At 39.5% G+C, this 13,077-nt stretch overlaps 1 protein-coding gene across 1 annotated transcript in view; it reads right to left on the bottom strand.

The window, feature by feature from the left end:
• Positions 1-13,077, bottom strand: part of ARHGAP21 (Rho GTPase activating protein 21) — a 137,444-nt gene that overhangs the window by 104,411 nt on the left and 19,956 nt on the right.

Genomic DNA, 13,077 nt, shown 5'->3' with positions numbered 1-13,077 from the left:
TGGGAGTGAAGCATTTCAGGAAGAGGGAACAGTAAGAGCCAGGAGTTCAGTGTGGTTAGAGAAGACAGGGTGGGGAACTGTCCATGGAAACGAGGTCGTGGAGATGATGGAGGGGAGCAGATCACACAGGGCCCTTGGCTTTTATATTAACTGACTTGGGCTATCTTGTAGGGGGGGGGTGGCGCTGTGAGTGGAGTAACACGTTCCAGTGTTTAGCAGGATTAGACTGGCTGCTGAGCTAAAAACAGGCTGTAGGCTCTACACAAATATATACAAAGAATGATAATGCCAGGGTCTTCCATGCTTAGCGCTTCCCAGCATTCCCTTGGAGTTCCCTAGATATGCGGCCATGCAATAGCATGGTCACCGGGTTTCAGGAAAAACCAAGAACTGGGTTATTGGATATGTCGTACACGTGTAGCCTTAATGCCCAGCTTCTTGTATGACTCAGCTCTACTATCACCCAATATTCAGCCCCTAGTTCTAAATATTGATTAGAACATTTGAAATTTCATACACCAAGAAAGAAACATAGGGTTCACCCTTCCAAATGGTGTTGTGCGAATTGATGGTATGATAATCTACAAAAATTTAAAATTTGCTCATTTCTCCAAAGTCTAAGAATACTCCAAGATTTTCTTAATATGGAAATGTATTTCATAAAAGTTATCCTTTAAAAGTATTATCATTACAAACAAATACATATATAAAAGTGTTATTACTCTGACCCAGTAAATTCACTTCTGAAATGGTATCCTATGCAAGTAACCCTAAGCAGGAAAACAGTTTTAATCACAAGGTATTCACCATATTTTATTTATAATCGCAAAAAACTGGAAGCAATGTAAATGTTCAGCAACAGTTAAATAACTAAATATATTGATAGTGTAATATATAAAATACTAAATACTTTATAATGATAATGTACTATACATAGATAATAAACATTAAAGATATTATAATGATTATAGTAAAGATATATATATATTCTCTAGTTAGAATATTGTGCAGCCATTAAAAATGATGTCACAAGATGTGCATACTATGATTACAACTTGTTAAATACACACACACAGAAGAAGACAGCATTATGCGGCAGGAAAAAAACTGCAGTTAACATATCAAAATATTAATCGATTTATATTTTCCAATTTTTATAAGTGACTGTGCATTTTGCTTAAATTTTAAAAATTAAATTAATGGGACTTCTTCACTCCCATCTTTTTATTTCCAATATGGATCTCATATGATATCACCCCTATACATATGCATCAGCCTAGAATATATTAATAAGAACAGTAAACGTTATCAAGCACCATGTGCCAGGCACTGTGTTAAATGTGGGATCCAGGTTACCGGATTTAATCCTCACAGCAGTCCACGAAGATGCTACTCAAGAGATGAGAGAGAAGAGGTAAGTGAGTAACTGGAGCCATCAGAGAGCCAAGGACAGCCACCCGGCCCTGAATCCAGCTCTTGGGCGAGGAAGTCTATAACCTTCTGCACAGCACTATACTGCCTCCCCAGAGCAGTGTAGAAGTAGTTAATAAATAATAGACCCTCCATCAGAATTCCTGAGCAGTATGCCCCAGAACGGCCAACTGAGAACCGTGCCAACCGTGGCGCCCTCCTTGGGTCTGCCTCCTCTGCTCTTCATCCCGCCTTGTCCTTTTCTCCTTCCTTATTTCTCTCCCACAATTCCCTACCTCTCTCATAAACCTTCCAGCAGCATCCTTGGCACTGCTTAGCTTCAACAGTACAACTCAAATAAAATCAACTTCTGCCCTAAAGTTTTCTAGAAACCAGAAGTTATACACCTGGAAGCCTCATGCCACATTTGGCCACAGATGTATTTTGCTTAGATCTCGGTATTTTGAAAAACTTAAATGAGTCACCAACACTTAAAAATTAGGATGAATTCACATAAGAAGGCTAATTTTAAGTTCTTCTTGATAACTAAATGATTTGAGAACAGGAGGTCCAACAGGGCATCGATCTTCAGATGCTGATTCTCCAGTGTGCCGCAGTCTCCACCAGCCCCTGTTGTCTTATACCTGATTCTTTTCAACTCTCTTCACTTTTATGGAACCTGCCACGTCACCCCCAAAGCACCAAGTTTGTGTCTTCCACAAATATTTTAAGTGGTGGCATAAAGGCCCCTGGAGACATGATCACATGCCATTTTTACTTTCTGCTAAATTCTGCAAACTCTTCTTCTGAATGATGCCAACAACTAAGTGGCCTATCGTTGAATGCAAACCACAGGGAAAGCAGCAACAGTAATCCTGCAAAATCCCAAGCCAACACAGCTCCAAGAACACTTTCTACTGCAAGCTCACTAGATCAACTCAGCCTTAGAGTTCGTCAACTCAAATATTCCCTTGGGATTAGCCAGAACAAAGTCTTGACAAGGTCCTAGACCTCAAATGAGAAAATTTTCTAGTAAGTTTAGTAATAACTGTGAACCAGTTACTAAGTACTCATTTTTTTCTTTTTAAGTTTCAGCTTTGGTAGGTTCCTGATACTATGAATTTTACATGCAAAGATAATTGCAGTATCTATCTTCTTTTACTCTCTAAGTAGCCATTCAAAATCCATATTTTTACGGTAATGTAAATCCATTAGGAGAGAACTAGAAAGTGCATTGATGAATCAATCTTACGCTGGAAGAAATACAGACTAAATGACCTTCTCCATCTCTAATTTCTGATATGTAGTCTATTGTATACAACCTGAACTATGAAAATATCCTCTCACCATTCCAGAAGGGACATAATACGACATAAAGTAAAGCACTAGAGACCCAAACGTCGCACTTGGAACTAAATCCATGTCTCATAAACTTCTGTTCATGCTGTGGGTCTGGGAAAACTGAGAAATGGTGCTGCGTGTTCTTTGGTTGGGGGGCGGGGGCAATGTTGCAGTTCATCTATCGTTCACTCTTTCAATATTTTAGTTTTTCTTTTAAATTTCAAACAATACTAAAGAACATTTTTAAATGAGGAAAACGAATATCCACAAAGTGATTAATAACCTACAAGGTAATTAATTCATAGTTTTTAAAGATTCAATGATAACTCAAACAAAGCTACCACTGGGTATCTATTTTGTTGGAGAAGCTATTATGCTGAATATATACGATGTGATTTATGACTTACAAAAGCAGTCTGCCCCGATAATAACCATGTTCACTGAAGGCTGAAGGGAGAAGTAAGAATTTTTGCTTCTTAGGAAGGAAAAGTCAAAAGCATCTGACAACTATCATAAAAGATATACCCAGCAAAGTTTCTCTATTGCAAAAGAACTATTTCCTAAAAGCCTGTCCAGGAACAGAATAAGTTCAAGAAAGAACTTCCGTTTAATCCCATAGTGAAAGAAATCAAGAACCATATTTCATTCAAATTGAAAAGCTGGCCAAAAAGCAGCTCCTTCCAAAATCCTGCCTGCCTTCCTATAAACACAATATGAAACGTCTCTAAAAATACAGAACATTTACTCTGTCTTACAATTTTATTGCTCTAATTATTCCTAGTTTTATTTTTTAAGTAATTCATTCTAACTTCCCCTCCCCCACCACCACTTAAAGCTCTACCAACAAAAGTCTCATCTGTGCAACTGAAGAGTTAATTTAATTCTTTTAGAGACATTCAGATGATCAGAGTCGAGATACGCCATATTAAGTAAGTATTTCAACAAAAAGGAACAGTCTAAAAGACTACCTTTTCAGTTATAGGAAGACACTGATTTTTATACCCGGCATTTTCACTGATTTCTTTCTTTTTTTGGTTATACATTATTGCAGTTTTTAATTAAAAATTTACCCAAAATACACATATGTTTATATATATATTTATCAAACAAACCTGACCGCTCCAAGCACAGTACAGATTGCACAATAAGCTCCAATTGTGGTTGATCATACAGTCGAAAATCCTGAACTGGGCCATGGCTGCCTAGAGCACACTCTGCATGTCTTCTCTGACTCAGCTCCTGTCAGCACCGTAGCGCGGTTACCAGAGCTCTGCAGTGATGGGAGCCGCAAATCCGAGCTTCCCCTCCCTTTCCTGTCTAAGCAGCAATAACTCACTGGCAGAACTACATCATCCTCCTAAATGCTGGTACATTTAAATTATGTGATCACGATGGGAAGACTTTCCACAAAAGCCTTATTCTATATTTACTATCATCTGAGTTTTAAAAAGATGATGGCGCTCTCCTCCTTTCTGGAAACCAGAAGCTGGCATATATGGTCCACGAAGACAAAACTTGGGAAGGTGGAACAATAAATCAGTGTTGGCCGCATCCCACGAAAAACCAGATCCCCACGCAAAGCCCGGGCAGCAACCATGCCCCTCAGACTGCGTTCAATCCGAAGGGTAGCTCTGAATCCTTTCTTCGTCTCTCAGTGCATCTCAAGGCTAACAACTTCATAAAGTCTTGAGTATCTTCTACCACTCTCTTGCAACTCATTCATTTGTAAAATGGAGAGAACACCTGTCCTCATGGGAGTTTTAGTATGAAATAAAATAACATCTGTAACATGCTTAAAACAGTGTCTAGGGGGCGCCTGGGTGGCTCAGTGGGTTAAGCCCCTGCCTTCGGCTCAGGTCATGATCTCAGGGTCCTGGGATCGAGTCCCGCATCGGGCTCTCTGCTCAGCAGAGAGCCCGCTTCTCTCTCTCTCTCTCTGCCTGCCTCTCCATCTACTTGTGATTTCTCTCTGTCAAATAAATAAATAAAATCTTTAAAAAAAAAAAAAACAGTGTCTAGGGACGCCTGGGTGGCTCAGTGCGTTAAAGCCTCTGCCTTCGGCTCGGGTCGTGATCCCAGGGTCCTGAGATCAAGCCCCACATCAGGCTCTCTACTCAGTGGGGAGTCTGCCTCCCCCTCTCTCTCTGCCTGCCTCTCTGCCTACTTGTGATCTCTGTCTGCCAAATAAATAAACAAAATCTTTAAAAAAAAAAACCAAAAAGCAAAAAACAGTGTCTAACAGGGGCGCCTGGGGGCTCAGTGGGTTAAGCATCTGCCTTTGGCTCAGGTCATGATCTTAGGGTCCTGGGATCAAGCCCTGCATGGGACTCCCTGCTCAGTGGGAAGTCCGCTTGGCCCTCTGCCCTTCTCCCCCACTCGTGTTCTCTCACTCTCAGATAAATACATAAAATCTTTTAAAAAAGAAAAAAAAAAAACAGTGTCTAATGAACACCTGGTAAGTAACATTATTAATATTCTTAAGATGGGCTTCCCTTCCTGTCCGCATCAGAATTCTACCTCTCGTTCCTTATGCGGTCCCAAGATACCTCCAGACCCATAATTTTATAATTATGAATTATTTCCAAACCTTTCTTTGGCCCCAGCCTTTCTTCCAAACTCCAAATCGGCACGTCTAAACTCTTGGTAAGATCCCTTACACCCCACTGAACTCACCTTCCCCCTGAGGACCCGCTCCAGCTCAGCAGCCCCTCCTCTGCAGAGCGGCAGCACAACTCAGCCCCTTAGTCACCAAAACAGAAACCAGTCAGCTTAGACTCCCTCCTCCTTAGCACTCACATCGGTCACCAAATCCTGTCTTCTCAATGAAAATGTGGAGTGAGCCTGTGGCTTTGCCAGTCCCAATGTCACTGTCTAAATTCAGAGCTTCATCAACTGTCTCCTGGACTACTGGACTACCCCGAGGGCCTCTAGCTGGTCTCCCAAACACCCTGCTTCACTCCTGTCTGGAATCTCACCTCCAGAGGACTACCAAAAGAATCTCTGAAACTACAGACTAATCCTGCGGCTACCCCGCCTAAATACCTTCCTTGCCCGGTCTGCCTGCAGCCATGTTGCCCAAATAATGTTCCGACTTGTTCTATACGATACAGAATATGAAAGAGTTGAGTGAAAAAGAAGTTTTTCAATGTGAAATAAGTTTGGGAAAAGCCAGGCTAAATAAAAAACAAATCTGCAGGACTGCGCAGAGTCTAAGCATGACAATGAGATTCAAAGGCTCCTGGAACGCTTGTTTTTAACTAGTTCTTTGAAACCTTTAGCTTGTCCTTCTTCTTCTAGCTTTCCCTTAATTGCTGGTAGTCCCTAAGGTTCTGACTTTGGCCCTCTCCTCTCATCGCTCCCAATGAGCTCATCTATTTCCCGAACTATAATTACAGTAGACATTGGCTTAGCTGACCTCTGCCTCAGTGACCTGCCAGACAAACCAAAATTCTCAATTCCTGTTGCAGGAAAACTGGCTAAGCCCATGGCAAGCTCTACTCTTCTATGTTTGGGAAGACAGTCCCTAGTCACTTATTTCTGCTCCCACCGAATAAGACCCACACTTGACACACCAGCTTATTTTTGCAAATGTCTTTTATGTCAGTTTTATTTGTGTTACTGCTATTATGTAGCTTAGATGATATACAGACCGATGACATAGGAGGAAAAATGAGAGATGGTATGCCTGTGGAAACCTGAATGCCTTGAAAAGATTCAATACAGGCTGTTGCTCATGCCTATATTTTTTCCTTCCTTGGTCTGGTAAGTTTTTCTCCAGTAAGATACTGGAAATTCTCCCTAGCTGCCTCCACTCGGCATAACCGGATAGCAAGGTTGCTCCCTCTGCCAGAAGATTCTTCTTTTTACCTAGTTAACTCCTACTTGACTTAGCTCAACACAATCTTCCCAGGAGGACTTGCCCTAAGCCCTGCACTAGGTGAAGTCTGGCTGCTCTGTTCATAGCTCCCTGCTCTTCTCCTACAACAATATTCATTGCATGAATTGCACTAAAATTATGTGTTCAATTCTTTGACCTTCTCATTATTCATGTATATCCATGAAGGCGGAGACCAGACCACTTCTGTACTTTCTCACTGGTATATCTTCATTTCTGGCACTTTGCAGGTACGTAGTAAGTATTTTGTGAGTGAGTCAGTAAGTGTGGAAGGACAACTCTAAGCATATTAGGAATCTCTGGAACTAGAAATACCACATGGGAATCATTTTAAGATAGATTAACTTTTATCCTGGGAAGCAAAGGGTCATCATTATTATCAATTGTGAGCGAAAACGCAATTTGCATCCTTCCTCAATGATCCTATTAAGCTGCTGAAGCAGGCAGGATTCTAGCAAAATCCCCCAAAACCTACACTGACACCATCTACTCTATGCCCATCTTGAGATTCTGAAAAATTCTGGGAGAGGGAAAGGAAATGTTTCAGGCATCTGGTGTTCAAAAGCTCCCAGGTGAGTGATAGACCTTACTAGTTAAGAACCACTGCCCAGATGCACATAAATAAATAAATAAATAAATAAGACCCAGAGGCTCAAGGCCCAACTATAATCAACCTTTTATTAAATCATTCCTGTAATCAAGCTTTTCATACATCATTCCTAAACACAGTGTATAACAATAATATTGTAGCAGTCCTAATTTCCTGTTGTTTTTTTTTTAAAGAATGACTGCTTTTCTTCCCTTTTTTTTTAAATTTTTTTTTAAAGATTTTACTTTATTTATTGGACAGAGATCACAAGTAGGTGGAGAGGCAGGCGGGTGGGGGGGGGAGCAGGTTCCCCACTGAGCAAAGAGCCCGATGTGGGGCTCGATCCCAGGATCCTGGGATCATGACCTGAGCCGAAGGCAGAGGCTTTAACGCACTGAGCCACATAGGCACCCCAAATTTCCTGGTTTTGATAACCGTCCTATGGTTACTTAAGATGTATGTTAAAGAAATTTGGGTGAAGAACATAAGGCAGCTCTATTTTATATTGCAACTTTTCTGTGTCTAAAGTTATTTCAAAATCCAAAAGTTCATATAAAAGGACCATAAACAACAGCAACCCAGGGGCAAGAAACATCCCTAACATCCACAAGTGATCTCGAACTAACCATTCCCCGCTACAAGAGAAACGGCGGAGTCTAGGTCCTGGGTGGGAAATGTACACAAAAAAGATGAACTAGAACAACCCATTCGACAGTAAGGACAAAAGACAATCAGGTTCATGTTTAAAGGACTCAGTTGGAAACCTGAAGAGGCTACCACTGGTCAAAAATGGGACAACTGGAGCTGCTCTAAGATGCGAAACCTCTGGCGCATGTTTGCATGTACCAGCTATGATACCAGAGGGATAGGCAGATAGGTACATAAATACGTATATACACACACAGGCCGCCTCTGAAAGGAGGTGGAACTCCTTTCCCAACATAGAGTTTACACTCCTAAAAAACTAGTTAATACCCATTTATAATCCCATATTGACACTTCTGAAATTCAAACATTCCTGAAAATCAAAACTTTTTTTGGTAACTCATTCATGGGCAAAACCTGTCCTGCTCTGAGCTGATACAAAGCTCTAAGCTTTTCTTTATTCCCCAGAGGATAAATATTCATACATTTTCAGCAGAAATTACTGAGAGTTAGGTGATGTCCCAGAACCGGCATTACCTTACATCTCTAAAATCTGAAGACTTGTGAATTCTGAAAAAACCAAGAATTTTGGATAATAGATTACAGATCTGCATAAACAGCACCGGAAATACGGATAACGAGACAACAGGAATCCAAGAGGGAAAAAGAACAGGGAAGACCACAGAACGCAAGACCATCGACCCTGCAGTGGGAACATCTTTTTCACATCGGGTCACTAAGGTCAGAGAAAGCTTTATAAGCAGGTAAACCTGAGCCAAATTTTAAAGGAAGTGTGGGATTTACATGAATGACAAGACATGAGAAAGGCATTTCAGGCAAAATGGACATGAACAGACATGAAAACACTTCCGTCACAAATATATTTAAGGGACAATGGATCTGCCATCTGCTTTGAGTCAATTTTCCAGGTTGGACAGTAAGACATTATGTGGAAGAAGTGTATGTACTCTAAATCCTGCCACAGTCATTCAGCTTTAAGTGAACTTTTTCTTCAGGAAAACATTTCTTTTTACTATATGATAGAGAGTGGCTGTCAGGATTAAATGAGGTACACAGAAATTTTAGAATACTTAATAAGGGTTCAGTGTTCTCTCTTAAGACCCTAAAAAGTTATCTAAAATTGGTTTCTCTCACTCTATGTTTCCAGGAAACAGACATTACAGCCTAGCATTTACCAAAAGTATATTAAGATTAAATAACAGGCTAGTCAAAGTCAACAGTATAAATACCTAAAGTGCAACAGGAATAAAGAATATTAAAAGACTGTGACACTCAAAACTGGAGACTAATAAATATTGCATGCTAAAAATCAAAGCGTTACAAGTTAATTTTTCTCTGATTTACATATTTTTAGGCAAAAGCAAGTATAAACTATATGGCTCTTTAACAATCATAGCACCCTCTGCATAAACTTAATTAATTACTGTTTTATTTCCAGCTATTAGGAATCTATTCTGATGGTCTATATTTTTGCTTTAAAACCAAAAAATCCAATTAGCCTCTTTTCCTACTAGAGGTTTGAGACCCTCTGGCAAACAAAGTCTTCTAGAAATATTCACGTGAATCTCATAGAAACAAATTCACTTTCTCCTGACCTTGCCTGTTAGTATTATCTGGAGAAAAGCAAAACCACCACCATAAAAATCATGCGATGGGAAAAAGTCTCTTCAACAAATGGTGCTGGGAAAACTGGACAGCTACCCACGAAAGAGTGAAACTGAACCACTTTCTTATACCACACACAGAAATAAACTCAAAATTAATTAAAGACCTAAATGTGAGACCTGAAACCATAAAAATCCTAAGGGAGCACAGGTAGTAATTTCTCTGACATTGGCCATAACAAAGTTTTTCTAGAAAAGTCTCAAGAGAAATAAAAGCAAAACTATGGATACCTGGGTGGCTCAGTCGGTTAAGCGTCTGACTCTTGGTTTCAGCTCACTTGTGGTCATGGAATCAAGCTCATTGGCAAGGACCACCACGCTCAGTGCAATCTGCTTTGGATTCTCTCTCCCTCTGCTCTTCCCCCCATCTGTGCTCACTCTGTCTCTCTCTTAAATTAATTGATTAATTTTTAAAAATGATGGGGATTAAAGAGTACACTTTTCATGATGAGCACTGAGTAATGTTAAAAAAAAAAAAAAAGAAAACAATGACAAAACAACAGTAACAAAGTTAAAGACTCACACTCCCCACTTTCAAAACTTACTACAAAACTACAGTAATCAAAACAGTGTGTTACTGCCACACTGTGGTATAGTACAGACCTGTGGACCAACGGAATAGATGAGGGAGCCCAGAAATAAATTCTCACCTATGTGGTCAATTGATTTTCAAATGCCAGGACCAATCAATGGGGAAAGGATAGTTTTTCAAACAAATGGTGCTGAGAATACCAGATACCCACAAGAATGAAATCAGACCTTACCATACACTATATAGAAGAGCTGGCCCAAAATGAATCAAAGATCTACTTTAAGATCTTTTAAGAACTTAGACTAAGACTAAGACTAAGAACTAAGAGCTATAAAAACTAGAACTTAAGAACTAAGACTATAAAACTCTTCATTACACTGTGGAAAAATCTTCATAACCTTGGAATTGGCAACCATTTCTTACTTCTGATGTTAAAAGCACAGGCAGCAAAAGAGAAAGAAAAACTGGGTTTCATAAAAATTAAAAGTTTTATGCAGTAGAGGACACTATCAAGAAAGTGCAAAGAAGGGACGCCTGGGTGGCTCAGTGTGTTAAGCCGCTGCCTTCAGCTCAGGTCATGATCTCAGGGTCCAGGGATCGAGGCCCGCATCGGGCTCTCTGCTCAGCAGGGAGCCTGCTTCCCCCTCTCTCTCTGCCTGCCTCTCTACTTGCTTGTGATCTCTCTCTGTCAAACAAATAAACAAAATCTTTAAAAAAAAGAAAGTGCAAAGAAAACATGCAAAAGGGGAGAAAATACTTGTAAATCATGTATCTGATAAAGGGCTGATATCCAGAATATATAAAAACCGCCTATAAGTTAACGAGAACAACAAAATACCCAATTTAAAGATGCGCAAAGGCCTAGAATAAACATTTTGTAAACAAGAGAAATGGCCAACAAGCACATGAAAAAATGTTCATCATCAGTCATTATGGAAATGCAAACCAAAAACCACAACAAGGTAATACTTCACTCATACACCAGCTGGCTATAATTTTTAAAGTGATTTTTAAATGGAAAATAAGAAATACTGGTGAAGATGTAGAGAAACTGAAGTGCTCATACACTGCTAGTAGACATAGAAAAGAGTAAGCCTCTGTGGAAAACAGTTGGGCAGTTCCCCAAAATATTAAATATAGAATTACCATATGACCCAGCAATAATTGAAAGGATTAAAAAATGGGAACTCAAACAGAAACTTAGATAGTATATTTATAGCAGCATTATTCACTTTAGTCAAGGCAAAAACAACCCAAGTATACATCAACAGATGAGTGGATAAGAAACTATAGTATGTACATACAAAAGAACATTACTCAGCCATAAAAAGGAATGGAGTTCGGATACATTCTATAACAGGTGAACCTCGAAAACTTCAAGCTAAGTGAAACAGGCCAAGCACAACAGGGCACTTATTGTAATGATTCCACTTATACCAGTTATCCAGTGCAGGTAAATGCATATTAAAAGTAGAATAAGGGGTGCTTGGGTGGCCCAGTCGTTAAGCGTCTGCCTTCAGCTCAGGTCATGATCCCAGGGCTCTGGGATGGAGCCCCGCATCGGGCTCCCTGCTCAGCTCAGCAGGAGGCCTGCTTTTCCCTCTCCCACTCCCCCTTCTTGCTTTCCCTCTCTTGCTGTGTGTTTCTCTCTCCAATAAATAAATAAAATCTAAAAAAAAAAAAAAAAAAAGTATAGAGACTACTAGAGGTTAGGGGGATGGGGAGTTATAACTCATTGAGTAAAATGTTTCTGTTTAGAATGATGAAAATGTTCTGGAAACAGACAGTGATAATCATTACACAACACTGTGAATGTACTTAATACACTTAATTGTACATTAAAAATGGTTAAAATGGTTTTATTTTATGTGTATTTTACCACAATAAAAAAAAGTTAATCAAGAATTTCTGAACCAATAAAAAATATAATTACTTGTCATAACCAAGGGAAATGTTACAACATGGGCTTTTACCTACATAAAAATCTAATATTATAGTAATTAAGTATAGTACCTTCATAAGCAAATGAATCAACTACCTTTTTTTTTTTTAAACAAACTGTATTCAGAGAAGTTTACTCATTAGGTAGGCTTCCAAAAGAAATCAAAGGTTTAGATAAAATTAAATTGCCTAATATTTGTATTTCAGTCTCATTAAACCCAAGACGTATCAACGTTTTGTAACTTAAAATCTCTAGGACATGTAATTTTTCAATTATTTTTCATATTCAATTATTTGTAAGTTTTCAGTGTTACCTTCAATGAAGGAAAACAAATTAAAAATGTTCTCTATTGAAAAACAAAACTTAAGAATTTTGCCAAACTATTTAGGAGGGTAAGAGAAGTCCAATGATACGATCCAACATGATATGATATTAGAGCTTTAAGAAGTCAACTTTCTGAAAGGTACAGCAACTCTCTCCCTGACTGTTCTCAAAAAGAGCTTTGAAATTAGATCTTAGAAATCACAGAAGCTAAAAGTATTTTGAATTCCTTCTTTCTAAAAAATAGAGTGAGAGGAGGCACATGGGTGGCTCAGTTGGTTAAGTGTCTGCCTTTGGCTCAGGTCATGATCTCTGGATACTGGGATCAAGCCCGGAGGGGACTCCCCGCTCAGCCGGAGTCAGCTTCCCCCCTCCCTCTGCCCCTGCCCCCTGCTCGTGTGCTCTCTCTCTCAAGTAAATAAATAAAATCTTTAAATATATATATATAGTTGAAGGATTTGAGAGTCAGAGAAGACAGAACTAATATTCCAGTAGTGAGCAAGGTGTTAAATGTCTTAGCCATTATTTTTAGTTTTGTCTATTTTTTTTTTAAGATTTTATTTATTTATTTGACAGACAGAGACCACAAGTAGGCAGAGAAAGAGAGGGGGAAGGAAGCAAGCTCCCCACTGAGCAGGGAGCCCAATGCAGGGCTTGATCCCAGGACCCTGAGATCATAACCCGAGCCAAAGGCAGAGGCTTAAAAGGCGCCTCTTT

This window comes from Mustela putorius, unplaced genomic scaffold (genome assembly GCF_011764305.1).
Source record: "Mustela putorius furo isolate JIRA1106 unplaced genomic scaffold, ASM1176430v1.1 tig00000827_pilon_pilon_pilon, whole genome shotgun sequence".
Taxonomy (NCBI): Eukaryota; Metazoa; Chordata; class Mammalia; order Carnivora; family Mustelidae; genus Mustela; species Mustela putorius.
This window is presented reverse-complemented; position numbering and strand designations above follow the sequence as displayed.